This window comes from Paramormyrops kingsleyae, chromosome 4, assembly GCF_048594095.1.
Source record: "Paramormyrops kingsleyae isolate MSU_618 chromosome 4, PKINGS_0.4, whole genome shotgun sequence".
NCBI lineage: Eukaryota > Metazoa > Chordata > Actinopteri > Osteoglossiformes > Mormyridae > Paramormyrops > Paramormyrops kingsleyae.
In genome coordinates this window covers 46104868-46127302 of record NC_132800.1, presented here as the reverse complement: position 1 = coordinate 46127302, position 22435 = coordinate 46104868, and the positions used below count along the sequence as shown (strand labels likewise).

At 48.3% G+C, this 22435-nt stretch overlaps 34 non-coding genes and 20 pseudogenes across 34 annotated transcripts; all 54 read left to right on the top strand.

Moving 5' to 3' along the window:
* The first annotated feature begins 223 nt into the window (after nucleotides 1-223).
* LOC140590282 (5S ribosomal RNA) lies at nucleotides 224-332 on the top strand (annotated as a pseudogene).
* A 297-nt stretch (nucleotides 333-629) lies between these two features.
* Nucleotides 630-748, top strand: LOC140589304 (5S ribosomal RNA). The gene has a single exon (XR_011990481.1). It is a non-coding gene; the product is annotated as a 5S ribosomal RNA (ribosomal RNA).
* Nucleotides 749-1045: 297 nt separating this feature from the next.
* LOC140589303 (5S ribosomal RNA) lies at nucleotides 1046-1164 on the top strand. Its single transcript, XR_011990480.1, has one exon. It is a non-coding gene; the product is annotated as a 5S ribosomal RNA (ribosomal RNA).
* A 297-nt stretch (nucleotides 1165-1461) lies between these two features.
* LOC140589864 (5S ribosomal RNA) lies at nucleotides 1462-1580 on the top strand. Its single transcript, XR_011991043.1, has one exon. It is a non-coding gene; the product is annotated as a 5S ribosomal RNA (ribosomal RNA).
* Nucleotides 1581-1877: 297 nt separating this feature from the next.
* On the top strand, nucleotides 1878-1996 carry LOC140589130 (5S ribosomal RNA). The gene has a single exon (XR_011990307.1). It is a non-coding gene; the product is annotated as a 5S ribosomal RNA (ribosomal RNA).
* A 297-nt stretch (nucleotides 1997-2293) lies between these two features.
* On the top strand, nucleotides 2294-2412 carry LOC140589863 (5S ribosomal RNA). Its single transcript, XR_011991042.1, has one exon. It is a non-coding gene; the product is annotated as a 5S ribosomal RNA (ribosomal RNA).
* Nucleotides 2413-2709: 297 nt separating this feature from the next.
* On the top strand, nucleotides 2710-2828 carry LOC140589702 (5S ribosomal RNA). The gene has a single exon (XR_011990881.1). It is a non-coding gene; the product is annotated as a 5S ribosomal RNA (ribosomal RNA).
* A 297-nt stretch (nucleotides 2829-3125) lies between these two features.
* On the top strand, nucleotides 3126-3234 carry LOC140590348 (5S ribosomal RNA; annotated as a pseudogene).
* Nucleotides 3235-3531: 297 nt separating this feature from the next.
* On the top strand, nucleotides 3532-3640 carry LOC140590347 (5S ribosomal RNA; annotated as a pseudogene).
* A 297-nt stretch (nucleotides 3641-3937) lies between these two features.
* Nucleotides 3938-4056, top strand: LOC140589862 (5S ribosomal RNA). Its single transcript, XR_011991041.1, has one exon. It is a non-coding gene; the product is annotated as a 5S ribosomal RNA (ribosomal RNA).
* A 297-nt stretch (nucleotides 4057-4353) lies between these two features.
* On the top strand, nucleotides 4354-4462 carry LOC140590393 (5S ribosomal RNA; annotated as a pseudogene).
* A 297-nt stretch (nucleotides 4463-4759) lies between these two features.
* Nucleotides 4760-4868, top strand: LOC140590346 (5S ribosomal RNA; annotated as a pseudogene).
* A 297-nt stretch (nucleotides 4869-5165) lies between these two features.
* LOC140590297 (5S ribosomal RNA) lies at nucleotides 5166-5274 on the top strand (annotated as a pseudogene).
* Nucleotides 5275-5571: 297 nt separating this feature from the next.
* Nucleotides 5572-5680, top strand: LOC140590296 (5S ribosomal RNA; annotated as a pseudogene).
* Nucleotides 5681-5977: 297 nt separating this feature from the next.
* Nucleotides 5978-6086, top strand: LOC140590281 (5S ribosomal RNA; annotated as a pseudogene).
* Nucleotides 6087-6383: 297 nt separating this feature from the next.
* Nucleotides 6384-6492, top strand: LOC140590262 (5S ribosomal RNA; annotated as a pseudogene).
* A 297-nt stretch (nucleotides 6493-6789) lies between these two features.
* LOC140589302 (5S ribosomal RNA) lies at nucleotides 6790-6908 on the top strand. The gene has a single exon (XR_011990479.1). It is a non-coding gene; the product is annotated as a 5S ribosomal RNA (ribosomal RNA).
* A 297-nt stretch (nucleotides 6909-7205) lies between these two features.
* On the top strand, nucleotides 7206-7314 carry LOC140590295 (5S ribosomal RNA; annotated as a pseudogene).
* Nucleotides 7315-7611: 297 nt separating this feature from the next.
* LOC140590294 (5S ribosomal RNA) lies at nucleotides 7612-7720 on the top strand (annotated as a pseudogene).
* Nucleotides 7721-8017: 297 nt separating this feature from the next.
* Nucleotides 8018-8126, top strand: LOC140590280 (5S ribosomal RNA; annotated as a pseudogene).
* Nucleotides 8127-8423: 297 nt separating this feature from the next.
* LOC140590261 (5S ribosomal RNA) lies at nucleotides 8424-8532 on the top strand (annotated as a pseudogene).
* A 297-nt stretch (nucleotides 8533-8829) lies between these two features.
* LOC140589301 (5S ribosomal RNA) lies at nucleotides 8830-8948 on the top strand. Its single transcript, XR_011990478.1, has one exon. It is a non-coding gene; the product is annotated as a 5S ribosomal RNA (ribosomal RNA).
* Nucleotides 8949-9245: 297 nt separating this feature from the next.
* On the top strand, nucleotides 9246-9364 carry LOC140589299 (5S ribosomal RNA). Its single transcript, XR_011990476.1, has one exon. It is a non-coding gene; the product is annotated as a 5S ribosomal RNA (ribosomal RNA).
* A 297-nt stretch (nucleotides 9365-9661) lies between these two features.
* LOC140589298 (5S ribosomal RNA) lies at nucleotides 9662-9780 on the top strand. The gene has a single exon (XR_011990475.1). It is a non-coding gene; the product is annotated as a 5S ribosomal RNA (ribosomal RNA).
* Nucleotides 9781-10077: 297 nt separating this feature from the next.
* Nucleotides 10078-10196, top strand: LOC140589630 (5S ribosomal RNA). The gene has a single exon (XR_011990809.1). It is a non-coding gene; the product is annotated as a 5S ribosomal RNA (ribosomal RNA).
* Nucleotides 10197-10493: 297 nt separating this feature from the next.
* LOC140589297 (5S ribosomal RNA) lies at nucleotides 10494-10612 on the top strand. Its single transcript, XR_011990474.1, has one exon. It is a non-coding gene; the product is annotated as a 5S ribosomal RNA (ribosomal RNA).
* A 297-nt stretch (nucleotides 10613-10909) lies between these two features.
* Nucleotides 10910-11028, top strand: LOC140589296 (5S ribosomal RNA). The gene has a single exon (XR_011990473.1). It is a non-coding gene; the product is annotated as a 5S ribosomal RNA (ribosomal RNA).
* A 297-nt stretch (nucleotides 11029-11325) lies between these two features.
* Nucleotides 11326-11444, top strand: LOC140589129 (5S ribosomal RNA). The gene has a single exon (XR_011990306.1). It is a non-coding gene; the product is annotated as a 5S ribosomal RNA (ribosomal RNA).
* A 297-nt stretch (nucleotides 11445-11741) lies between these two features.
* Nucleotides 11742-11860, top strand: LOC140589861 (5S ribosomal RNA). Its single transcript, XR_011991040.1, has one exon. It is a non-coding gene; the product is annotated as a 5S ribosomal RNA (ribosomal RNA).
* A 297-nt stretch (nucleotides 11861-12157) lies between these two features.
* Nucleotides 12158-12276, top strand: LOC140589295 (5S ribosomal RNA). Its single transcript, XR_011990472.1, has one exon. It is a non-coding gene; the product is annotated as a 5S ribosomal RNA (ribosomal RNA).
* Nucleotides 12277-12573: 297 nt separating this feature from the next.
* Nucleotides 12574-12692, top strand: LOC140589629 (5S ribosomal RNA). The gene has a single exon (XR_011990808.1). It is a non-coding gene; the product is annotated as a 5S ribosomal RNA (ribosomal RNA).
* A 297-nt stretch (nucleotides 12693-12989) lies between these two features.
* LOC140589294 (5S ribosomal RNA) lies at nucleotides 12990-13108 on the top strand. The gene has a single exon (XR_011990471.1). It is a non-coding gene; the product is annotated as a 5S ribosomal RNA (ribosomal RNA).
* A 297-nt stretch (nucleotides 13109-13405) lies between these two features.
* LOC140589293 (5S ribosomal RNA) lies at nucleotides 13406-13524 on the top strand. The gene has a single exon (XR_011990470.1). It is a non-coding gene; the product is annotated as a 5S ribosomal RNA (ribosomal RNA).
* A 297-nt stretch (nucleotides 13525-13821) lies between these two features.
* Nucleotides 13822-13940, top strand: LOC140589128 (5S ribosomal RNA). The gene has a single exon (XR_011990305.1). It is a non-coding gene; the product is annotated as a 5S ribosomal RNA (ribosomal RNA).
* Nucleotides 13941-14237: 297 nt separating this feature from the next.
* Nucleotides 14238-14356, top strand: LOC140589860 (5S ribosomal RNA). Its single transcript, XR_011991039.1, has one exon. It is a non-coding gene; the product is annotated as a 5S ribosomal RNA (ribosomal RNA).
* Nucleotides 14357-14653: 297 nt separating this feature from the next.
* Nucleotides 14654-14772, top strand: LOC140589701 (5S ribosomal RNA). The gene has a single exon (XR_011990880.1). It is a non-coding gene; the product is annotated as a 5S ribosomal RNA (ribosomal RNA).
* A 297-nt stretch (nucleotides 14773-15069) lies between these two features.
* LOC140590345 (5S ribosomal RNA) lies at nucleotides 15070-15178 on the top strand (annotated as a pseudogene).
* Nucleotides 15179-15475: 297 nt separating this feature from the next.
* On the top strand, nucleotides 15476-15594 carry LOC140589859 (5S ribosomal RNA). Its single transcript, XR_011991038.1, has one exon. It is a non-coding gene; the product is annotated as a 5S ribosomal RNA (ribosomal RNA).
* Nucleotides 15595-15891: 297 nt separating this feature from the next.
* On the top strand, nucleotides 15892-16000 carry LOC140590392 (5S ribosomal RNA; annotated as a pseudogene).
* Nucleotides 16001-16297: 297 nt separating this feature from the next.
* On the top strand, nucleotides 16298-16406 carry LOC140590344 (5S ribosomal RNA; annotated as a pseudogene).
* A 297-nt stretch (nucleotides 16407-16703) lies between these two features.
* On the top strand, nucleotides 16704-16812 carry LOC140590293 (5S ribosomal RNA; annotated as a pseudogene).
* Nucleotides 16813-17109: 297 nt separating this feature from the next.
* Nucleotides 17110-17218, top strand: LOC140590292 (5S ribosomal RNA; annotated as a pseudogene).
* Nucleotides 17219-17515: 297 nt separating this feature from the next.
* Nucleotides 17516-17624, top strand: LOC140590278 (5S ribosomal RNA; annotated as a pseudogene).
* A 297-nt stretch (nucleotides 17625-17921) lies between these two features.
* On the top strand, nucleotides 17922-18030 carry LOC140590260 (5S ribosomal RNA; annotated as a pseudogene).
* Nucleotides 18031-18327: 297 nt separating this feature from the next.
* LOC140589292 (5S ribosomal RNA) lies at nucleotides 18328-18446 on the top strand. The gene has a single exon (XR_011990469.1). It is a non-coding gene; the product is annotated as a 5S ribosomal RNA (ribosomal RNA).
* A 297-nt stretch (nucleotides 18447-18743) lies between these two features.
* Nucleotides 18744-18862, top strand: LOC140589291 (5S ribosomal RNA). The gene has a single exon (XR_011990468.1). It is a non-coding gene; the product is annotated as a 5S ribosomal RNA (ribosomal RNA).
* Nucleotides 18863-19159: 297 nt separating this feature from the next.
* On the top strand, nucleotides 19160-19278 carry LOC140589290 (5S ribosomal RNA). The gene has a single exon (XR_011990467.1). It is a non-coding gene; the product is annotated as a 5S ribosomal RNA (ribosomal RNA).
* A 297-nt stretch (nucleotides 19279-19575) lies between these two features.
* LOC140589628 (5S ribosomal RNA) lies at nucleotides 19576-19694 on the top strand. The gene has a single exon (XR_011990807.1). It is a non-coding gene; the product is annotated as a 5S ribosomal RNA (ribosomal RNA).
* A 297-nt stretch (nucleotides 19695-19991) lies between these two features.
* Nucleotides 19992-20110, top strand: LOC140589288 (5S ribosomal RNA). The gene has a single exon (XR_011990465.1). It is a non-coding gene; the product is annotated as a 5S ribosomal RNA (ribosomal RNA).
* Nucleotides 20111-20407: 297 nt separating this feature from the next.
* LOC140589287 (5S ribosomal RNA) lies at nucleotides 20408-20526 on the top strand. The gene has a single exon (XR_011990464.1). It is a non-coding gene; the product is annotated as a 5S ribosomal RNA (ribosomal RNA).
* A 297-nt stretch (nucleotides 20527-20823) lies between these two features.
* Nucleotides 20824-20942, top strand: LOC140589571 (5S ribosomal RNA). The gene has a single exon (XR_011990750.1). It is a non-coding gene; the product is annotated as a 5S ribosomal RNA (ribosomal RNA).
* A 297-nt stretch (nucleotides 20943-21239) lies between these two features.
* LOC140589627 (5S ribosomal RNA) lies at nucleotides 21240-21358 on the top strand. The gene has a single exon (XR_011990806.1). It is a non-coding gene; the product is annotated as a 5S ribosomal RNA (ribosomal RNA).
* Nucleotides 21359-21655: 297 nt separating this feature from the next.
* LOC140589286 (5S ribosomal RNA) lies at nucleotides 21656-21774 on the top strand. Its single transcript, XR_011990463.1, has one exon. It is a non-coding gene; the product is annotated as a 5S ribosomal RNA (ribosomal RNA).
* A 297-nt stretch (nucleotides 21775-22071) lies between these two features.
* On the top strand, nucleotides 22072-22190 carry LOC140589285 (5S ribosomal RNA). Its single transcript, XR_011990462.1, has one exon. It is a non-coding gene; the product is annotated as a 5S ribosomal RNA (ribosomal RNA).
* Nucleotides 22191-22435: the final 245 nt, after the last annotated feature.

The window sequence follows — 22435 nt, the reverse complement described above, 5'->3', positions numbered from 1 at the left end:
CACAAATTACCTTTATTTGTACAAAGACGGCAGTCCCCGCCCACTTTTGCAGAAAGTACTCGTAGCAATCGTATACAACTCACCGATTTCTTCCTCATTTTAATAACGACTTTCTCAAAGACATCTTGACATCAATGCCGCATCGACGTCTGCTCTTCTCTCGGTGCGACTCTCAATAAACCCTCAACTGAAAACAAAAGTGCTGATTCTGGCCGCTTCCCTCGCTTACGGCCATACCGTTCCGACTGCGCCCGATCTCGGAAGCTAAGCGGGGCCGGGCTTGATTAGTACTTGGTTGGGAGACTGCCTGGGAATACCAAGTGCCGTAAGCTTTTTCTTAGTTTCACCTTATCCAGAGGGCCCTGCGTCTTGCCACGAATGTAAAGATGTCACTACCCTTTCATTTCACAAATTACCTTTATTTGTACAAAGACGGCAGTCCCCGCCCACTTTTGCAGAAAGTACTCGTAGCAATCGTATACAACTCACCGATTTCTTCCTCATTTTAATAACGACTTTCTCAAAGACATCTTGACATCAATGCCGCATCGACGTCTGCTCTTCTCTCGGTGCGACTCTCAATAAACCCTCAACTGAAAACAAAAGTGCTGATTCTGGCCGCTTCCCTCGCTTACGGCCATACCGTTCCGACTGCGCCCGATCTCGTCTGATCTCGGAAGCTAAGCGGGGCCGGGCTTGGTTAGTACTTGGTTGGGAGACTGCCCGGGAATACCAAGTGCCGTAAGCTTTTTCTTAGTTTCACCTTATCCAGAGGGCCCTGCGTCTTGCCACGAATGTAAAGATGTCACTACCCTTTCATTTCACAAATTACCTTTATTTGTACAAAGACGGCAGTCCCCGCCCACTTTTGCAGAAAGTACTCGTAGCAATCGTATACAACTCACCGATTTCTTCCTCATTTTAATAACGACTTTCTCAAAGACATCTTGACATCAATGCCGCATCGACGTCTGCTCTTCTCTCGGTGCGACTCTCAATAAACCCTCAACTGAAAACAAAAGTGCTGATTCTGGCCGCTTCCCTCGCTTACGGCCATACCGTTCCGACTGCGCCCGATCTCGTCTGATCTCGGAAGCTAAGCGGGGCCGGGCTTGGTTAGTACTTGGTTGGGAGACTGCCCGGGAATACCAAGTGCCGTAAGCTTTTTCTTAGTTTCACCTTATCCAGAGGGCCCTGCGTCTTGCCACGAATGTAAAGATGTCACTACCCTTTCATTTCACAAATTACCTTTATTTGTACAAAGACGGCAGTCCCCGCCCACTTTTGCAGAAAGTACTCGTAGCAATCGTATACAACTCACCGATTTCTTCCTCATTTTAATAACGACTTTCTCAAAGACATCTTGACATCAATGCCGCATCGACGTCTGCTCTTCTCTCGGTGCGACTCTCAATAAACCCTCAACTGAAAACAAAAGTGCTGATTCTGGCCGCTTCCCTCGCTTACGGCCATACCGTTCCGACTGCGCCCGATCTCGTCTGATCTCGGAAGCTAAGCGGGGCCGGCCTTGGTTAGTACTTGGTTGGGAGACTGCCCGGGAATACCAAGTGCCGTAAGCTTTTTCTTAGTTTCACCTTATCCAGAGGGCCCTGCGTCTTGCCACGAATGTAAAGATGTCACTACCCTTTCATTTCACAAATTACCTTTATTTGTACAAAGACGGCAGTCCCCGCCCACTTTTGCAGAAAGTACTCGTAGCAATCGTATACAACTCACCGATTTCTTCCTCATTTTAATAACGACTTTCTCAAAGACATCTTGACATCAATGCCGCATCGACGTCTGCTCTTCTCTCGGTGCGACTCTCAATAAACCCTCAACTGAAAACAAAAGTGCTGATTCTGGCCGCTTCCCTCGCTTACGGCCATACCGTTCCGACTGCGCCCGATCTCGTCTGATCTCGGAAGCTAAGCGGGGCCGGGCTAGGTTAGTACTTGGTTGGGAGACTGCCCGGGAATACCAAGTGCCGTAAGCTTTTTCTTAGTTTCACCTTATCCAGAGGGCCCTGCGTCTTGCCACGAATGTAAAGATGTCACTACCCTTTCATTTCACAAATTACCTTTATTTGTACAAAGACGGCAGTCCCCGCCCACTTTTGCAGAAAGTACTCGTAGCAATCGTATACAACTCACCGATTTCTTCCTCATTTTAATAACGACTTTCTCAAAGACATCTTGACATCAATGCCGCATCGACGTCTGCTCTTCTCTCGGTGCGACTCTCAATAAACCCTCAACTGAAAACAAAAGTGCTGATTCTGGCCGCTTCCCTCGCTTACGGCCATACCGTTCCGACTGCGCCCGATCTCGTCTGATCTCGGAAGCTAAGCGGGGCCGGCCTTGGTTAGTACTTGGTTGGGAGACTGCCCGGGAATACCAAGTGCCGTAAGCTTTTTCTTAGTTTCACCTTATCCCGAGGGCCCTGCGTCTTGCCACGAATGTAAAGATGTCACTACCCTTTCATTTCACAAATTACCTTTATTTGTACAAAGACGGCAGTCCCCGCCCACTTTTGCAGAAAGTACTCGTAGCAATCGTATACAACTCACCGATTTCTTCCTCATTTTAATAACGACTTTCTCAAAGACATCTTGACATCAATGCCGCATCGACGTCTGCTCTTCTCTCGGTGCGACTCTCAATAAACCCTCAACTGAAAACAAAAGTGCTGATTCTGGCCGCTTCCCTCGCTTACGGCCATACCGTTCCGACTGCGCCCGATCTCGTCTGATCTCGGAAGCTAAGCGGGGCCGGCCTTGGTTAGTACTTGGTTGGGAGACTGCCTGGGAATACCAAGTGCCGTAAGCTTTTTTTTAGTTTCACCTTATCCAGAGGGCCCTGCGTCTTGCCACGAATGTAAAGATGTCACTACCCTTTCATTTCACAAATTACCTTTATTTGTACAAAGACGGCAGTCCCCGCCCACTTTTGCAGAAAGTACTCGTAGCAATCGTATACAACTCACCGATTTCTTCCTCATTTTAATAACGACTTTCTCAAAGACATCTTGACATCAATGCCGCATCGACGTCTGCTCTTCTCTCGGTGCGACTCTCAATAAACCCTCAACTGAAAACAAAAGTGCTGATTCTGGCCGCTTCCCTCGCTTACGGCCATACCGTTCCGACTGCGCCCGATCTCGGAAGCTAAGCGGGGCCGGCCTTGGTTAGTACTTGGTTGGGAGACTGCCTGGGAATACCAAGTGCCGTAAGCTTTTTCTTAGTTTCACCTTATCCAGAGGGCCCTGCGTCTTGCCACGAATGTAAAGATGTCACTACCCTTTCATTTCACAAATTACCTTTATTTGTACAAAGACGGCAGTCCCCGCCCACTTTTGCAGAAAGTACTCGTAGCAATCGTATACAACTCACCGATTTCTTCCTCATTTTAATAACGACTTTCTCAAAGACATCTTGACATCAATGCCGCATCGACGTCTGCTCTTCTCTCGGTGCGACTCTCAATAAACCCTCAACTGAAAACAAAAGTGCTGATTCTGGCCGCTTCCCTCGCTTACGGCCATACCGTTCCGACTGCGCCCGATCTCGGAAGCTAAGCGGGGCCGGCCTTGGTTAGTACTTGGTTGGGAGACTGCCTGGGAATACCAAGTGCCGTAAGCTTTTTCTTAGTTTCACCTTATCCAGAGGGCCCTGCGTCTTGCCACGAATGTAAAGATGTCACTACCCTTTCATTTCACAAATTACCTTTATTTGTACAAAGACGGCAGTCCCCGCCCACTTTTGCAGAAAGTACTCGTAGCAATCGTATACAACTCACCGATTTCTTCCTCATTTTAATAACGACTTTCTCAAAGACATCTTGACATCAATGCCGCATCGACGTCTGCTCTTCTCTCGGTGCGACTCTCAATAAACCCTCAACTGAAAACAAAAGTGCTGATTCTGGCCGCTTCCCTCGCTTACGGCCATACCGTTCCGACTGCGCCCGATCTCGTCTGATCTCGGAAGCTAAGCGGGGCCGGCCTTGGTTAGTACTTGGTTGGGAGACTGCCCGGGAATACCAAGTGCCGTAAGCTTTTTCTTAGTTTCACCTTATCCAGAGGGCCCTGCGTCTTGCCACGAATGTAAAGATGTCACTACCCTTTCATTTCACAAATTACCTTTATTTGTACAAAGACGGCAGTCCCCGCCCACTTTTGCAGAAAGTACTCGTAGCAATCGTATACAACTCACCGATTTCTTCCTCATTTTAATAACGACTTTCTCAAAGACATCTTGACATCAATGCCGCATCGACGTCTGCTCTTCTCTCGGTGCGACTCTCAATAAACCCTCAACTGAAAACAAAAGTGCTGATTCTGGCCGCTTCCCTCGCTTACGGCCATACCGTTCCGACTGCGCCCGATCTCGGAAGCTAAGCGGGGCCGGCCTTGGTTAGTACTTGGTTGGGAGACTGCCTGGGAATACCAAGTGACGTAAGCTTTTTCTTAGTTTCACCTTATCCAGAGGGCCCTGCGTCTTGCCACGAATGTAAAGATGTCACTACCCTTTCATTTCACAAATTACCTTTATTTGTACAAAGACGGCAGTCCCCGCCCACTTTTGCAGAAAGTACTCGTAGCAATCGTATACAACTCACCGATTTCTTCCTCATTTTAATAACGACTTTCTCAAAGACATCTTGACATCAATGCCGCATCGACATCTGCTCTTCTCTCGGTGCGACTCTCAATAAACCCTCAACTGAAAACAAAAGTGCTGATTCTGGCCGCTTCCCTCGCTTACGGCCATACCGTTCCGACTGCGCCCGATCTCGGAAGCTAAGCGGGGCCGGCCTTGGTTAGTACTTGGTTGGGAGACTGCCTGGGAATACCAAGTGCCGTAAGCTTTTTCTTAGTTTCACCTTATCCAGAGGGCCCTGCGTCTTGCCACGAATGTAAAGATGTCACTACCCTTTCATTTCACAAATTACCTTTATTTGTACAAAGACGGCAGTCCCCGCCCACTTTTGCAGAAAGTACTCGTAGCAATCGTATACAACTCACCGATTTCTTCCTCATTTTAATAACGACTTTCTCAAAGACATCTTGACATCAATGCCGCATCGACGTCTGCTCTTCTCTCGGTGCGACTCTCAATAAACCCTCAACTGAAAACAAAAGTGCTGATTCTGGCCGCTTCCCTCGCTTACGGCCATACCGTTCCGACTGCGCCCGATCTCGGAAGCTAAGCGGGGCCGGGCTTGGTTAGTACTTGGTTGGGAGACTGCCCGGGAATACCAAGTGCCGTAAGCTTTTTCTTAGTTTCACCTTATCCAGAGGGCCCTGCGTCTTGCCACGAATGTAAAGATGTCACTACCCTTTCATTTCACAAATTACCTTTATTTGTACAAAGACGGCAGTCCCCGCCCACTTTTGCAGAAAGTACTCGTAGCAATCGTATACAACTCACCGATTTCTTCCTCATTTTAATAACGACTTTCTCAAAGACATCTTGACATCAATGCCGCATCGACGTCTGCTCTTCTCTCGGTGCGACTCTCAATAAACCCTCAACTGAAAACAAAAGTGCTGATTCTGGCCGCTTCCCTCGCTTACGGCCATACCGTTCCGACTGCGCCCGATCTCGGAAGCTAAGCGGGGCCGGGCTTGGTTAGTACTTGGTTGGGAGACTGCCCGGGAATACCAAGTGCCGTAAGCTTTTTCTTAGTTTCACCTTATCCAGAGGGCCCTGCGTCTTGCCACGAATGTAAAGATGTCACTACCCTTTCATTTCACAAATTACCTTTATTTGTACAAAGACGGCAGTCCCCGCCCACTTTTGCAGAAAGTACTCGTAGCAATCGTATACAACTCACCGATTTCTTCCTCATTTTAATAACGACTTTCTCAAAGACATCTTGACATCAATGCCGCATCGACGTCTGCTCTTCTCTCGGTGCGACTCTCAATAAACCCTCAACTGAAAACAAAAGTGCTGATTCTGGCCGCTTCCCTCGCTTACGGCCATACCGTTCCGACTGCGCCCGATCTCGGAAGCTAAGCGGGGCCGGGCTTGATTAGTACTTGGTTGGGAGACTGCCTGGGAATACCAAGTGCCGTAAGCTTTTTCTTAGTTTCACCTTATCCAGAGGGCCCTGCGTCTTGCCACGAATGTAAAGATGTCACTACCCTTTCATTTCACAAATTACCTTTATTTGTACAAAGACGGCAGTCCCCGCCCACTTTTGCAGAAAGTACTCGTAGCAATCGTATACAACTCACCGATTTCTTCCTCATTTTAATAACGACTTTCTCAAAGACATCTTGACATCAATGCCGCATCGACGTCTGCTCTTCTCTCGGTGCGACTCTCAATAAACCCTCAACTGAAAACAAAAGTGCTGATTCTGGCCGCTTCCCTCGCTTACGGCCATACCGTTCCGACTGCGCCCGATCTCGGAAGCTAAGCGGGGCCGGGCTTGGTTAGTACTTGGTTGGGAGACTGCCTGGGAATACCAAGTGCCGTAAGCTTTTTCTTAGTTTCACCTTATCCAGAGGGCCCTGCGTCTTGCCACGAATGTAAAGATGTCACTACCCTTTCATTTCACAAATTACCTTTATTTGTACAAAGACGGCAGTCCCCGCCCACTTTTGCAGAAAGTACTCGTAGCAATCGTATACAACTCACCGATTTCTTCCTCATTTTAATAACGACTTTCTCAAAGACATCTTGACATCAATGCCGCATCGACGTCTGCTCTTCTCTCGGTGTGACTCTCAATAAACCCTCAACTGAAAACAAAAGTGCTGATTCTGGCCGCTTCCCTCGCTTACGGCCATACCGTTCCGACTGCGCCCGATCTCGTCTGATCTCGGAAGCTAAGCGGGGCCGGGCTTGGTTAGTACTTGGTTGGGAGACTGCCCGGGAATACCAAGTGCCGTAAGCTTTTTCTTAGTTTCACCTTATCCAGAGGGCCCTGCGTCTTGCCACGAATGTAAAGATGTCACTACCCTTTCATTTCACAAATTACCTTTATTTGTACAAAGACGGCAGTCCCCGCCCACTTTTGCAGAAAGTACTCGTAGCAATCGTATACAACTCACCGATTTCTTCCTCATTTTAATAACGACTTTCTCAAAGACATCTTGACATCAATGCCGCATCGACGTCTGCTCTTCTCTCGGTGCGACTCTCAATAAACCCTCAACTGAAAACAAAAGTGCTGATTCTGGCCGCTTCCCTCGCTTACGGCCATACCGTTCCGACTGCGCCCGATCTCGGAAGCTAAGCGGGGCCGGGCTTGGTTAGTACTTGGTTGGGAGACTGCCCGGGAATACCAAGTGCCGTAAGCTTTTTCTTAGTTTCACCTTATCCAGAGGGCCCTGCGTCTTGCCACGAATGTAAAGATGTCACTACCCTTTCATTTCACAAATTACCTTTATTTGTACAAAGACGGCAGTCCCCGCCCACTTTTGCAGAAAGTACTCGTAGCAATCGTATACAACTCACCGATTTCTTCCTCATTTTAATAACGACTTTCTCAAAGACATCTTGACATCAATGCCGCATCGACGTCTGCTCTTCTCTCGGTGCGACTCTCAATAAACCCTCAACTGAAAACAAAAGTGCTGATTCTGGCCGCTTCCCTCGCTTACGGCCATACCGTTCCGACTGCGCCCGATCTCGGAAGCTAAGCGGGGCCGGGCTTGGTTAGTACTTGGTTGGGAGACTGCCCGGGAATACCAAGTGCCGTAAGCTTTTTCTTAGTTTCACCTTATCCAGAGGGCCCTGCGTCTTGCCACGAATGTAAAGATGTCACTACCCTTTCATTTCACAAATTACCTTTATTTGTACAAAGACGGCAGTCCCCGCCCACTTTTGCAGAAAGTACTCGTAGCAATCGTATACAACTCACCGATTTCTTCCTCATTTTAATAACGACTTTCTCAAAGACATCTTGACATCAATGCCGCATCGACGTCTGCTCTTCTCTCGGTGCGACTCTCAATAAACCCTCAACTGAAAACAAAAGTGCTGATTCTGGCCGCTTCCCTCGCTTACGGCCATACCGTTCCGACTGCGCCCGATCTCGGAAGCTAAGCGGGGCCGGGCTTGATTAGTACTTGGTTGGGAGACTGCCTGGGAATACCAAGTGCCGTAAGCTTTTTCTTAGTTTCACCTTATCCAGAGGGCCCTGCGTCTTGCCACGAATGTAAAGATGTCACTACCCTTTCATTTCACAAATTACCTTTATTTGTACAAAGACGGCAGTCCCCGCCCACTTTTGCAGAAAGTACTCGTAGCAATCGTATACAACTCACCGATTTCTTCCTCATTTTAATAACGACTTTCTCAAAGACATCTTGACATCAATGCCGCATCGACGTCTGCTCTTCTCTCGGTGCGACTCTCAATAAACCCTCAACTGAAAACAAAAGTGCTGATTCTGGCCGCTTCCCTCGCTTACGGCCATACCGTTCCGACTGCGCCCGATCTCGGAAGCTAAGCGGGGCCGGGCTTGGTTAGTACTTGGTTGGGAGACTGCCTGGGAATACCAAGTGCCGTAAGCTTTTTCTTAGTTTCACCTTATCCAGAGGGCCCTGCGTCTTGCCACGAATGTAAAGATGTCACTACCCTTTCATTTCACAAATTACCTTTATTTGTACAAAGACGGCAGTCCCCGCCCACTTTTGCAGAAAGTACTCGTAGCAATCGTATACAACTCACCGATTTCTTCCTCATTTTAATAACGACTTTCTCAAAGACATCTTGACATCAATGCCGCATCGACGTCTGCTCTTCTCTCGGTGTGACTCTCAATAAACCCTCAACTGAAAACAAAAGTGCTGATTCTGGCCGCTTCCCTCGCTTACGGCCATACCGTTCCGACTGCGCCCGATCTCGTCTGATCTCGGAAGCTAAGCGGGGCCGGGCTTGGTTAGTACTTGGTTGGGAGACTGCCCGGGAATACCAAGTGCCGTAAGCTTTTTCTTAGTTTCACCTTATCCAGAGGGCCCTGCGTCTTGCCACGAATGTAAAGATGTCACTACCCTTTCATTTCACAAATTACCTTTATTTGTACAAAGACGGCAGTCCCCGCCCACTTTTGCAGAAAGTACTCGTAGCAATCGTATACAACTCACCGATTTCTTCCTCATTTTAATAACGACTTTCTCAAAGACATCTTGACATCAATGCCGCATCGACGTCTGCTCTTCTCTCGGTGCGACTCTCAATAAACCCTCAACTGAAAACAAAAGTGCTGATTCTGGCCGCTTTCCTCGCTTACGGCCATACCGTTCCGACTGCGCCCGATCTCGTCTGATCTCGGAAGCTAAGCGGGGCCGGGCTTGGTTAGTACTTGGTTGGGAGACTGCCCGGGAATACCAAGTGCCGTAAGCTTTTTCTTAGTTTCACCTTATCCAGAGGGCCCTGCGTCTTGCCACGAATGTAAAGATGTCACTACCCTTTCATTTCACAAATTACCTTTATTTGTACAAAGACGGCAGTCCCCGCCCACTTTTGCAGAAAGTACTCGTAGCAATCGTATACAACTCACCGATTTCTTCCTCATTTTAATAACGACTTTCTCAAAGACATCTTGACATCAATGCCGCATCGACGTCTGCTCTTCTCTCGGTGCGACTCTCAATAAACCCTCAACTGAAAACAAAAGTGCTGATTCTGGCCGCTTCCCTTGCTTACGGCCATACCGTTCCGACTGCGCCCGATCTCGTCTGATCTCGGAAGCTAAGCGGGGCCGGGCTTGGTTAGTACTTGGTTGGGAGACTGCCCGGGAATACCAAGTGCCGTAAGCTTTTTCTTAGTTTCACCTTATCCAGAGGGCCCTGCGTCTTGCCACGAATGTAAAGATGTCACTACCCTTTCATTTCACAAATTACCTTTATTTGTACAAAGACGGCAGTCCCCGCCCACTTTTGCAGAAAGTACTCGTAGCAATCGTATACAACTCACCGATTTCTTCCTCATTTTAATAACGACTTTCTCAAAGACATCTTGACATCAATGCCGCATCGACGTCTGCTCTTCTCTCGGTGCGACTCTCAATAAACCCTCAACTGAAAACAAAAGTGCTGATTCTGGCCGCTTCCCTCGCTTACGGCCATTCCGTTCCGACTGCGCCCGATCTCGTCTGATCTCGGAAGCTAAGCGGGGCCGGGCTTGGTTAGTACTTGGTTGGGAGACTGCCCGGGAATACCAAGTGCCGTAAGCTTTTTCTTAGTTTCACCTTATCCAGAGGGCCCTGCGTCTTGCCACGAATGTAAAGATGTCACTACCCTTTCATTTCACAAATTACCTTTATTTGTACAAAGACGGCAGTCCCCGCCCACTTTTGCAGAAAGTACTCGTAGCAATCGTATACAACTCACCGATTTCTTCCTCATTTTAATAACGACTTTCTCAAAGACATCTTGACATCAATGCCGCATCGACGTCTGCTCTTCTCTCGGTGCGACTCTCAATAAACCCTCAACTGAAAACAAAAGTGCTGATTCTGGCCGCTTCCCTCGCTTACGGCCATACCGTTCCGACTGCGCCCGATCTCGTCTGATCTCGGAAGCTAAGCGGGGCCGGGCTTGGTTAGTACTTGGTTGGGAGACTGCCCGGGAATACCAAGTGCCGTAAGCTTTTTCTTAGTTTCACCTTATCCAGAGGGCCCTGCGTCTTGCCACGAATGTAAAGATGTCACTACCCTTTCATTTCACAAATTACCTTTATTTGTACAAAGACGGCAGTCCCCGCCCACTTTTGCAGAAAGTACTCGTAGCAATCGTATACAACTCACCGATTTCTTCCTCATTTTAATAACGACTTTCTCAAAGACATCTTGACATCAATGCCGCATCGACGTCTGCTCTTCTCTCGGTGCGACTCTCAATAAACCCTCAACTGAAAACAAAAGTGCTGATTCTGGCCGCTTCCCTCGCTTACGGCCATACCGTTCCGACTGCGCCCGATCTCGTCTGATCTCGGAAGCTAAGCGGGGCCGGGCTTGGTTAGTACTTGGTTGGGAGACTGCCCGGGAATACCAAGTGCCGTAAGCTTTTTCTTAGTTTCACCTTATCCAGAGGGCCCTGCGTCTTGCCACGAATGTAAAGATGTCACTACCCTTTCATTTCACAAATTACCTTTATTTGTACAAAGACGGCAGTCCCCGCCCACTTTTGCAGAAAGTACTCGTAGCAATCGTATACAACTCACCGATTTCTTCCTCATTTTAATAACGACTTTCTCAAAGACATCTTGACATCAATGCCGCATCGACGTCTGCTCTTCTCTCGGTGCGACTCTCAATAAACCCTCAACTGAAAACAAAAGTGCTGATTCTGGCCGCTTCCCTCGCTTACGGCCATACCGTTCCGACTGCGCCCGATCTCGTCTGATCTCGGAAGCTAAGCGGGGCCGGGCTAGGTTAGTACTTGGTTGGGAGACTGCCCGGGAATACCAAGTGCCGTAAGCTTTTTCTTAGTTTCACCTTATCCAGAGGGCCCTGCGTCTTGCCACGAATGTAAAGATGTCACTACCCTTTCATTTCACAAATTACCTTTATTTGTACAAAGACGGCAGTCCCCGCCCACTTTTGCAGAAAGTACTCGTAGCAATCGTATACAACTCACCGATTTCTTCCTCATTTTAATAACGACTTTCTCAAAGACATCTTGACATCAATGCCGCATCGACGTCTGCTCTTCTCTCGGTGCGACTCTCAATAAACCCTCAACTGAAAACAAAAGTGCTGATTCTGGCCGCTTCCCTCGCTTACGGCCATACCGTTCCGACTGCGCCCGATCTCGTCTGATCTCGGAAGCTAAGCGGGGCCGGCCTTGGTTAGTACTTGGTTGGGAGACTGCCCGGGAATACCAAGTGCCGTAAGCTTTTTCTTAGTTTCACCTTATCCCGAGGGCCCTGCGTCTTGCCACGAATGTAAAGATGTCACTACCCTTTCATTTCACAAATTACCTTTATTTGTACAAAGACGGCAGTCCCCGCCCACTTTTGCAGAAAGTACTCGTAGCAATCGTATACAACTCACCGATTTCTTCCTCATTTTAATAACGACTTTCTCAAAGACATCTTGACATCAATGCCGCATCGACGTCTGCTCTTCTCTCGGTGCGACTCTCAATAAACCCTCAACTGAAAACAAAAGTGCTGATTCTGGCCGCTTCCCTTGCTTACGGCCATACCGTTCCGACTGCGCCCGATCTCGTCTGATCTCGGAAGCTAAGCGGGGCCGGGCTTGGTTAGTACTTGGTTGGGAGACTGCCCGGGAATACCAAGTGCCGTAAGCTTTTTCTTAGTTTCACCTTATCCAGAGGGCCCTGCGTCTTGCCACGAATGTAAAGATGTCACTACCCTTTCATTTCACAAATTACCTTTATTTGTACAAAGACGGCAGTCCCCGCCCACTTTTGCAGAAAGTACTCGTAGCAATCGTATACAACTCACCGATTTCTTCCTCATTTTAATAACGACTTTCTCAAAGACATCTTGACATCAATGCCGCATCGACGTCTGCTCTTCTCTCGGTGCGACTCTCAATAAACCCTCAACTGAAAACAAAAGTGCTGATTCTGGCCGCTTCCCTTGCTTACGGCCATTCCGTTCCGACTGCGCCCGATCTCGTCTGATCTCGGAAGCTAAGCGGGGCCGGGCTTGGTTAGTACTTGGTTGGGAGACTGCCCGGGAATACCAAGTGCCGTAAGCTTTTTCTTAGTTTCACCTTATCCAGAGGGCCCTGCGTCTTGCCACGAATGTAAAGATGTCACTACCCTTTCATTTCACAAATTACCTTTATTTGTACAAAGACGGCAGTCCCCGCCCACTTTTGCAGAAAGTACTCGTAGCAATCGTATACAACTCACCGATTTCTTCCTCATTTTAATAACGACTTTCTCAAAGACATCTTGACATCAATGCCGCATCGACGTCTGCTCTTCTCTCGGTGCGACTCTCAATAAACCCTCAACTGAAAACAAAAGTGCTGATTCTGGCCGCTTCCCTCGCTTACGGCCATACCGTTCCGACTGCGCCCGATCTCGTCTGATCTCGGAAGCTAAGCGGGGCCGGGCTTGGTTAGTACTTGGTTGGGAGACTGCCCGGGAATACCAAGTGCCGTAAGCTTTTTCTTAGTTTCACCTTATCCAGAGGGCCCTGCGTCTTGCCACGAATGTAAAGATGTCACTACCCTTTCATTTCACAAATTACCTTTATTTGTACAAAGACGGCAGTCCCCGCCCACTTTTGCAGAAAGTACTCGTAGCAATCGTATACAACTCACCGATTTCTTCCTCATTTTAATAACGACTTTCTCAAAGACATCTTGACATCAATGCCGCATCGACGTCTGCTCTTCTCTCGGTGCGACTCTCAATAAACCCTCAACTGAAAACAAAAGTGCTGATTCTGGCCGCTTCCCTCGCTTACGGCCATACCGTTCCGACTGCGCCCGATCTCGTCTGATCTCGGAAGCTAAGCGGGGCCGGGCTTGGTTAGTACTTGGTTGGGAGACTGCCCGGGAATACCAAGTGCCGTAAGCTTTTTCTTAGTTTCACCTTATCCAGAGGGCCCTGCGTCTTGCCACGAATGTAAAGATGTCACTACCCTTTCATTTCACAAATTACCTTTATTTGTACAAAGACGGCAGTCCCCGCCCACTTTTGCAGAAAGTACTCGTAGCAATCGTATACAACTCACCGATTTCTTCCTCATTTTAATAACGACTTTCTCAAAGACATCTTGACATCAATGCCGCATCGACGTCTGCTCTTCTCTCGGTGCGACTCTCAATAAACCCTCAACTGAAAACAAAAGTGCTGATTCTGGCCGCTTCCCTCGCTTACGGCCATACCGTTCCGACTGCGCCCGATCTCGTCTGATCTCGGAAGCTAAGCGGGGCCGGGCTAGGTTAGTACTTGGTTGGGAGACTGCCCGGGAATACCAAGTGCCGTAAGCTTTTTCTTAGTTTCACCTTATCCAGAGGGCCCTGCGTCTTGCCACGAATGTAAAGATGTCACTACCCTTTCATTTCACAAATTACCTTTATTTGTACAAAGACGGCAGTCCCCGCCCACTTTTGCAGAAAGTACTCGTAGCAATCGTATACAACTCACCGATTTCTTCCTCATTTTAATAACGACTTTCTCAAAGACATCTTGACATCAATGCCGCATCGACGTCTGCTCTTCTCTCGGTGCGACTCTCAATAAACCCTCAACTGAAAACAAAAGTGCTGATTCTGGCCGCTTCCCTCGCTTACGGCCATACCGTTCCGACTGCGCCCGATCTCGTCTGATCTCGGAAGCTAAGCGGGGCCGGCCTTGGTTAGTACTTGGTTGGGAGACTGCCCGGGAATACCAAGTGCCGTAAGCTTTTTCTTAGTTTCACCTTATCCCGAGGGCCCTGCGTCTTGCCACGAATGTAAAGATGTCACTACCCTTTCATTTCACAAATTACCTTTATTTGTACAAAGACGGCAGTCCCCGCCCACTTTTGCAGAAAGTACTCGTAGCAATCGTATACAACTCACCGATTTCTTCCTCATTTTAATAACGACTTTCTCAAAGACATCTTGACATCAATGCCGCATCGACGTCTGCTCTTCTCTCGGTGCGACTCTCAATAAACCCTCAACTGAAAACAAAAGTGCTGATTCTGGCCGCTTCCCTCGCTTACGGCCATACCGTTCCGACTGCGCCCGATCTCGTCTGATCTCGGAAGCTAAGCGGGGCCGGCCTTGGTTAGTACTTGGTTGGGAGACTGCCTGGGAATACCAAGTGCCGTAAGCTTTTTTTTAGTTTCACCTTATCCAGAGGGCCCTGCGTCTTGCCACGAATGTAAAGATGTCACTACCCTTTCATTTCACAAATTACCTTTATTTGTACAAAGACGGCAGTCCCCGCCCACTTTTGCAGAAAGTACTCGTAGCAATCGTATACAACTCACCGATTTCTTCCTCATTTTAATAACGACTTTCTCAAAGACATCTTGACATCAATGCCGCATCGACGTCTGCTCTTCTCTCGGTGCGACTCTCAATAAACCCTCAACTGAAAACAAAAGTGCTGATTCTGGCCGCTTCCCTCGCTTACGGCCATACCGTTCCGACTGCGCCCGATCTCGGAAGCTAAGCGGGGCCGGCCTTGGTTAGTACTTGGTTGGGAGACTGCCTGGGAATACCAAGTGCCGTAAGCTTTTTCTTAGTTTCACCTTATCCAGAGGGCCCTGCGTCTTGCCACGAATGTAAAGATGTCACTACCCTTTCATTTCACAAATTACCTTTATTTGTACAAAGACGGCAGTCCCCGCCCACTTTTGCAGAAAGTACTCGTAGCAATCGTATACAACTCACCGATTTCTTCCTCATTTTAATAACGACTTTCTCAAAGACATCTTGACATCAATGCCGCATCGACGTCTGCTCTTCTCTCGGTGCGACTCTCAATAAACCCTCAACTGAAAACAAAAGTGCTGATTCTGGCCGCTTCCCTCGCTTACGGCCATACCGTTCCGACTGCGCCCGATCTCGTCTGATCTCGGAAGCTAAGCGGGGCCGGCCTTGGTTAGTACTTGGTTGGGAGACTGCCCGGGAATACCAAGTGCCGTAAGCTTTTTCTTAGTTTCACCTTATCCAGAGGGCCCTGCGTCTTGCCACGAATGTAAAGATGTCACTACCCTTTCATTTCACAAATTACCTTTATTTGTACAAAGACGGCAGTCCCCGCCCACTTTTGCAGAAAGTACTCGTAGCAATCGTATACAACTCACCGATTTCTTCCTCATTTTAATAACGACTTTCTCAAAGACATCTTGACATCAATGCCGCATCGACGTCTGCTCTTCTCTCGGTGCGACTCTCAATAAACCCTCAACTGAAAACAAAAGTGCTGATTCTGGCCGCTTCCCTCGCTTACGGCCATACCGTTCCGACTGCGCCCGATCTCGGAAGCTAAGCGGGGCCGGCCTTGGTTAGTACTTGGTTGGGAGACTGCCTGGGAATACCAAGTGACGTAAGCTTTTTCTTAGTTTCACCTTATCCAGAGGGCCCTGCGTCTTGCCACGAATGTAAAGATGTCACTACCCTTTCATTTCACAAATTACCTTTATTTGTACAAAGACGGCAGTCCCCGCCCACTTTTGCAGAAAGTACTCGTAGCAATCGTATACAACTCACCGATTTCTTCCTCATTTTAATAACGACTTTCTCAAAGACATCTTGACATCAATGCCGCATCGACATCTGCTCTTCTCTCGGTGCGACTCTCAATAAACCCTCAACTGAAAACAAAAGTGCTGATTCTGGCCGCTTCCCTCGCTTACGGCCATACCGTTCCGACTGCGCCCGATCTCGGAAGCTAAGCGGGGCCGGCCTTGGTTAGTACTTGGTTGGGAGACTGCCTGGGAATACCAAGTGCCGTAAGCTTTTTCTTAGTTTCACCTTATCCAGAGGGCCCTGCGTCTTGCCACGAATGTAAAGATGTCACTACCCTTTCATTTCACAAATTACCTTTATTTGTACAAAGACGGCAGTCCCCGCCCACTTTTGCAGAAAGTACTCGTAGCAATCGTATACAACTCACCGATTTCTTCCTCATTTTAATAACGACTTTCTCAAAGACATCTTGACATCAATGCCGCATCGACGTCTGCTCTTCTCTCGGTGCGACTCTCAATAAACCCTCAACTGAAAACAAAAGTGCTGATTCTGGCCGCTTCCCTCGCTTACGGCCATACCGTTCCGACTGCGCCCGATCTCGGAAGCTAAGCGGGGCCGGGCTTGGTTAGTACTTGGTTGGGAGACTGCCCGGGAATACCAAGTGCCGTAAGCTTTTTCTTAGTTTCACCTTATCCAGAGGGCCCTGCGTCTTGCCACGAATGTAAAGATGTCACTACCCTTTCATTTCACAAATTACCTTTATTTGTACAAAGACGGCAGTCCCCGCCCACTTTTGCAGAAAGTACTCGTAGCAATCGTATACAACTCACCGATTTCTTCCTCATTTTAATAACGACTTTCTCAAAGACATCTTGACATCAATGCCGCATCGACGTCTGCTCTTCTCTCGGTGCGACTCTCAATAAACCCTCAACTGAAAACAAAAGTGCTGATTCTGGCCGCTTCCCTCGCTTACGGCCATACCGTTCCGACTGCGCCCGATCTCGGAAGCTAAGCGGGGCCGGGCTTGGTTAGTACTTGGTTGGGAGACTGCCCGGGAATACCAAGTGCCGTAAGCTTTTTCTTAGTTTCACCTTATCCAGAGGGCCCTGCGTCTTGCCACGAATGTAAAGATGTCACTACCCTTTCATTTCACAAATTACCTTTATTTGTACAAAGACGGCAGTCCCCGCCCACTTTTGCAGAAAGTACTCGTAGCAATCGTATACAACTCACCGATTTCTTCCTCATTTTAATAACGACTTTCTCAAAGACATCTTGACATCAATGCCGCATCGACGTCTGCTCTTCTCTCGGTGCGACTCTCAATAAACCCTCAACTGAAAACAAAAGTGCTGATTCTGGCCGCTTCCCTCGCTTACGGCCATACCGTTCCGACTGCGCCCGATCTCGGAAGCTAAGCGGGGCCGGGCTTGATTAGTACTTGGTTGGGAGACTGCCTGGGAATACCAAGTGCCGTAAGCTTTTTCTTAGTTTCACCTTATACAGAGGGCCCTGCGTCTTGCCACGAATGTAAAGATGTCACTACCCTTTCATTTCACAAATTACCTTTATTTGTACAAAGACGGCAGTCCCCGCCCACTTTTGCAGAAAGTACTCGTAGCAATCGTATACAACTCACCGATTTCTTCCTCATTTTAATAACGACTTTCTCAAAGACATCTTGACATCAATGCCGCATCGACGTCTGCTCTTCTCTCGGTGCGACTCTCAATAAACCCTCAACTGAAAACAAAAGTGCTGATTCTGGCCGCTTCCCTCGCTTACGGCCATACCGTTCCGACTGCGCCCGATCTCGGAAGCTAAGCGGGGCCGGGCTTGGTTAGTACTTGGTTGGGAGACTGCCTGGGAATACCAAGTGCCGTAAGCTTTTTCTTAGTTTCACCTTATCCAGAGGGCCCTGCGTCTTGCCACGAATGTAAAGATGTCACTACCCTTTCATTTCACAAATTACCTTTATTTGTACAAAGACGGCAGTCCCCGCCCACTTTTGCAGAAAGTACTCGTAGCAATCGTATACAACTCACCGATTTCTTCCTCATTTTAATAACGACTTTCTCAAAGACATCTTGACATCAATGCCGCATCGACGTCTGCTCTTCTCTCGGTGTGACTCTCAATAAACCCTCAACTGAAAACAAAAGTGCTGATTCTGGCCGCTTCCCTCGCTTACGGCCATACCGTTCCGACTGCGCCCGATCTCGTCTGATCTCGGAAGCTAAGCGGGGCCGGGCTTGGTTAGTACTTGGTTGGGAGACTGCCCGGGAATACCAAGTGCCGTAAGCTTTTTCTTAGTTTCACCTTATCCAGAGGGCCCTGCGTCTTGCCACGAATGTAAAGATGTCACTACCCTTTCATTTCACAAATTACCTTTATTTGTACAAAGACGGCAGTCCCCGCCCACTTTTGCAGAAAGTACTCGTAGCAATCGTATACAACTCACCGATTTCTTCCTCATTTTAATAACGACTTTCTCAAAGACATCTTGACATCAATGCCGCATCGACGTCTGCTCTTCTCTCGGTGCGACTCTCAATAAACCCTCAACTGAAAACAAAAGTGCTGATTCTGGCCGCTTTCCTCGCTTACGGCCATACCGTTCCGACTGCGCCCGATCTCGTCTGATCTCGGAAGCTAAGCGGGGCCGGGCTTGGTTAGTACTTGGTTGGGAGACTGCCCGGGAATACCAAGTGCCGTAAGCTTTTTCTTAGTTTCACCTTATCCAGAGGGCCCTGCGTCTTGCCACGAATGTAAAGATGTCACTACCCTTTCATTTCACAAATTACCTTTATTTGTACAAAGACGGCAGTCCCCGCCCACTTTTGCAGAAAGTACTCGTAGCAATCGTATACAACTCACCGATTTCTTCCTCATTTTAATAACGACTTTCTCAAAGACATCTTGACATCAATGCCGCATCGACGTCTGCTCTTCTCTCGGTGCGACTCTCAATAAACCCTCAACTGAAAACAAAAGTGCTGATTCTGGCCGCTTCCCTTGCTTACGGCCATACCGTTCCGACTGCGCCCGATCTCGTCTGATCTCGGAAGCTAAGCGGGGCCGGGCTTGGTTAGTACTTGGTTGGGAGACTGCCCGGGAATACCAAGTGCCGTAAGCTTTTTCTTAGTTTCACCTTATCCAGAGGGCCCTGCGTCTTGCCACGAATGTAAAGATGTCACTACCCTTTCATTTCACAAATTACCTTTATTTGTACAAAGACGGCAGTCCCCGCCCACTTTTGCAGAAAGTACTCGTAGCAATCGTATACAACTCACCGATTTCTTCCTCATTTTAATAACGACTTTCTCAAAGACATCTTGACATCAATGCCGCATCGACGTCTGCTCTTCTCTCGGTGCGACTCTCAATAAACCCTCAACTGAAAACAAAAGTGCTGATTCTGGCCGCTTCCCTTGCTTACGGCCATTCCGTTCCGACTGCGCCCGATCTCGTCTGATCTCGGAAGCTAAGCGGGGCCGGGCTTGGTTAGTACTTGGTTGGGAGACTGCCCGGGAATACCAAGTGCCGTAAGCTTTTTCTTAGTTTCACCTTATCCAGAGGGCCCTGCGTCTTGCCACGAATGTAAAGATGTCACTACCCTTTCATTTCACAAATTACCTTTATTTGTACAAAGACGGCAGTCCCCGCCCACTTTTGCAGAAAGTACTCGTAGCAATCGTATACAACTCACCGATTTCTTCCTCATTTTAATAACGACTTTCTCAAAGACATCTTGACATCAATGCCGCATCGACGTCTGCTCTTCTCTCGGTGCGACTCTCAATAAACCCTCAACTGAAAACAAAAGTGCTGATTCTGGCCGCTTCCCTCGCTTACGGCCATACCGTTCCGACTGCGCCCGATCTCGTCTGATCTCGGAAGCTAAGCGGGGCCGGGCTTGGTTAGTACTTGGTTGGGAGACTGCCCGGGAATACCAAGTGCCGTAAGCTTTTTCTTAGTTTCACCTTATCCAGAGGGCCCTGCGTCTTGCCACGAATGTAAAGATGTCACTACCCTTTCATTTCACAAATTACCTTTATTTGTACAAAGACGGCAGTCCCCGCCCACTTTTGCAGAAAGTACTCGTAGCAATCGTATACAACTCACCGATTTCTTCCTCATTTTAATAACGACTTTCTCAAAGACATCTTGACATCAATGCCGCATCGACGTCTGCTCTTCTCTCGGTGCGACTCTCAATAAACCCTCAACTGAAAACAAAAGTGCTGATTCTGGCCGCTTCCCTTGCTTACGGCCATACCGTTCCGACTGCGCCCGATCTCGTCTGATCTCGGAAGCTAAGCGGGGCCGGGCTTGGTTAGTACTTGGTTGGGAGACTGCCCGGGAATACCAAGTGCCGTAAGCTTTTTCTTAGTTTCACCTTATCCAGAGGGCCCTGCGTCTTGCCACGAATGTAAAGATGTCACTACCCTTTCATTTCACAAATTACCTTTATTTGTACAAAGACGGCAGTCCCCGCCCACTTTTGCAGAAAGTACTCGTAGCAATCGTATACAACTCACCGATTTCTTCCTCATTTTAATAACGACTTTCTCAAAGACATCTTGACATCAATGCCGCATCGACGTCTGCTCTTCTCTCGGTGCGACTCTCAATAAACCCTCAACTGAAAACAAAAGTGCTGATTCTGGCCGCTTCCCTTGCTTACGGCCATACCGTTCCGACTGTGCCCGATCTCGTCTGATCTCGGAAGCTAAGCGGGGCCGGGCTTGGTTAGTACTTGGTTGGGAGACTGCCCGGGAATACCAAGTGCCGTAAGCTTTTTCTTAGTTTCACCTTATCCAGAGGGCCCTGCGTCTTGCCACGAATGTAAAGATGTCACTACCCTTTCATTTCACAAATTACCTTTATTTGAACAAAGACGGCAGTCCCCGCCCACTTTTGCAGAAAGTACTCGTAGCAATCGTATACAACTCACCGATTTCTTCCTCATTTTAATAACGACTTTCTCAAAGACATCTTGACATCAATGCCGCATCGACGTCTGCTCTTCTCTCGGTGCGACTCTCAATAAACCCTCAACTGAAAACAAAAGTGCTGATTCTGGCCGCTTCCCTTGCTTACGGCCATTCCGTTCCGACTGCGCCCGATCTCGTCTGATCTCGGAAGCTAAGCGGGGCCGGGCTTGGTTAGTACTTGGTTGGGAGACTGCCCGGGAATACCAAGTGCCGTAAGCTTTTTCTTAGTTTCACCTTATCCAGAGGGCCCTGCGTCTTGCCACGAATGTAAAGATGTCACTACCCTTTCATTTCACAAATTACCTTTATTTGTACAAAGACGGCAGTCCCCGCCCACTTTTGCAGAAAGTACTCGTAGCAATCGTATACAACTCACCGATTTCTTCCTCATTTTAATAACGACTTTCTCAAAGACATCTTGACATCAATGCCGCATCGACGTCTGCTCTTCTCTCGGTGCGACTCTCAATAAACCCTCAACTGAAAACAAAAGTGCTGATTCTGGCCGCTTCCCTTGCTTACGGCCATACCGTTCCGACTGCGCCCGATCTCGTCTGATCTCGGAAGCTAAGCGGGGCCGGGCTTGGTTAGTACTTGGTTGGGAGACTGCCCGGGAATACCAAGTGCCGTAAGCTTTTTCTTAGTTTCACCTTATCCAGAGGGCCCTGCGTCTTGCCACGAATGTAAAGATGTCACTACCCTTTCATTTCACAAATTACCTTTATTTGTACAAAGACGGCAGTCCCCGCCCACTTTTGCAGAAAGTACTCGTAGCAATCGTATACAACTCACCGATTTCTTCCTCATTTTAATAACGACTTTCTCAAAGACATCTTGACATCAATGCCGCATCGACGTCTGCTCTTCTCTCGGTGCGACTCTCAATAAACCCTCAACTGAAAACAAAAGTGCTGATTCTGGCCGCTTCCCTTGCTTACGGCCATACCGTTCCGACTGCGCCCGATCTCGTCTGATCTCGGAAGCTAAGCGGGGCCGGGCTTGGTTAGTACTTGGTTGGGAGACTGCCCGGGAATACCAAGTGCCGTAAGCTTTTTCTTAGTTTCACCTTATCCAGAGGGCCCTGCGTCTTGCCACGAATGTAAAGATGTCACTACCCTTTCATTTCACAAATTACCTTTATTTGTACAAAGACGGCAGTCCCCGCCCACTTTTGCAGAAAGTACTCGTAGCAATCGTATACAACTCACCGATTTCTTCCTCATTTTAATAACGACTTTCTCAAAGACATCTTGACATCAATGCCGCATCGACGTCTGCTCTTCTCTCGGTGCGACT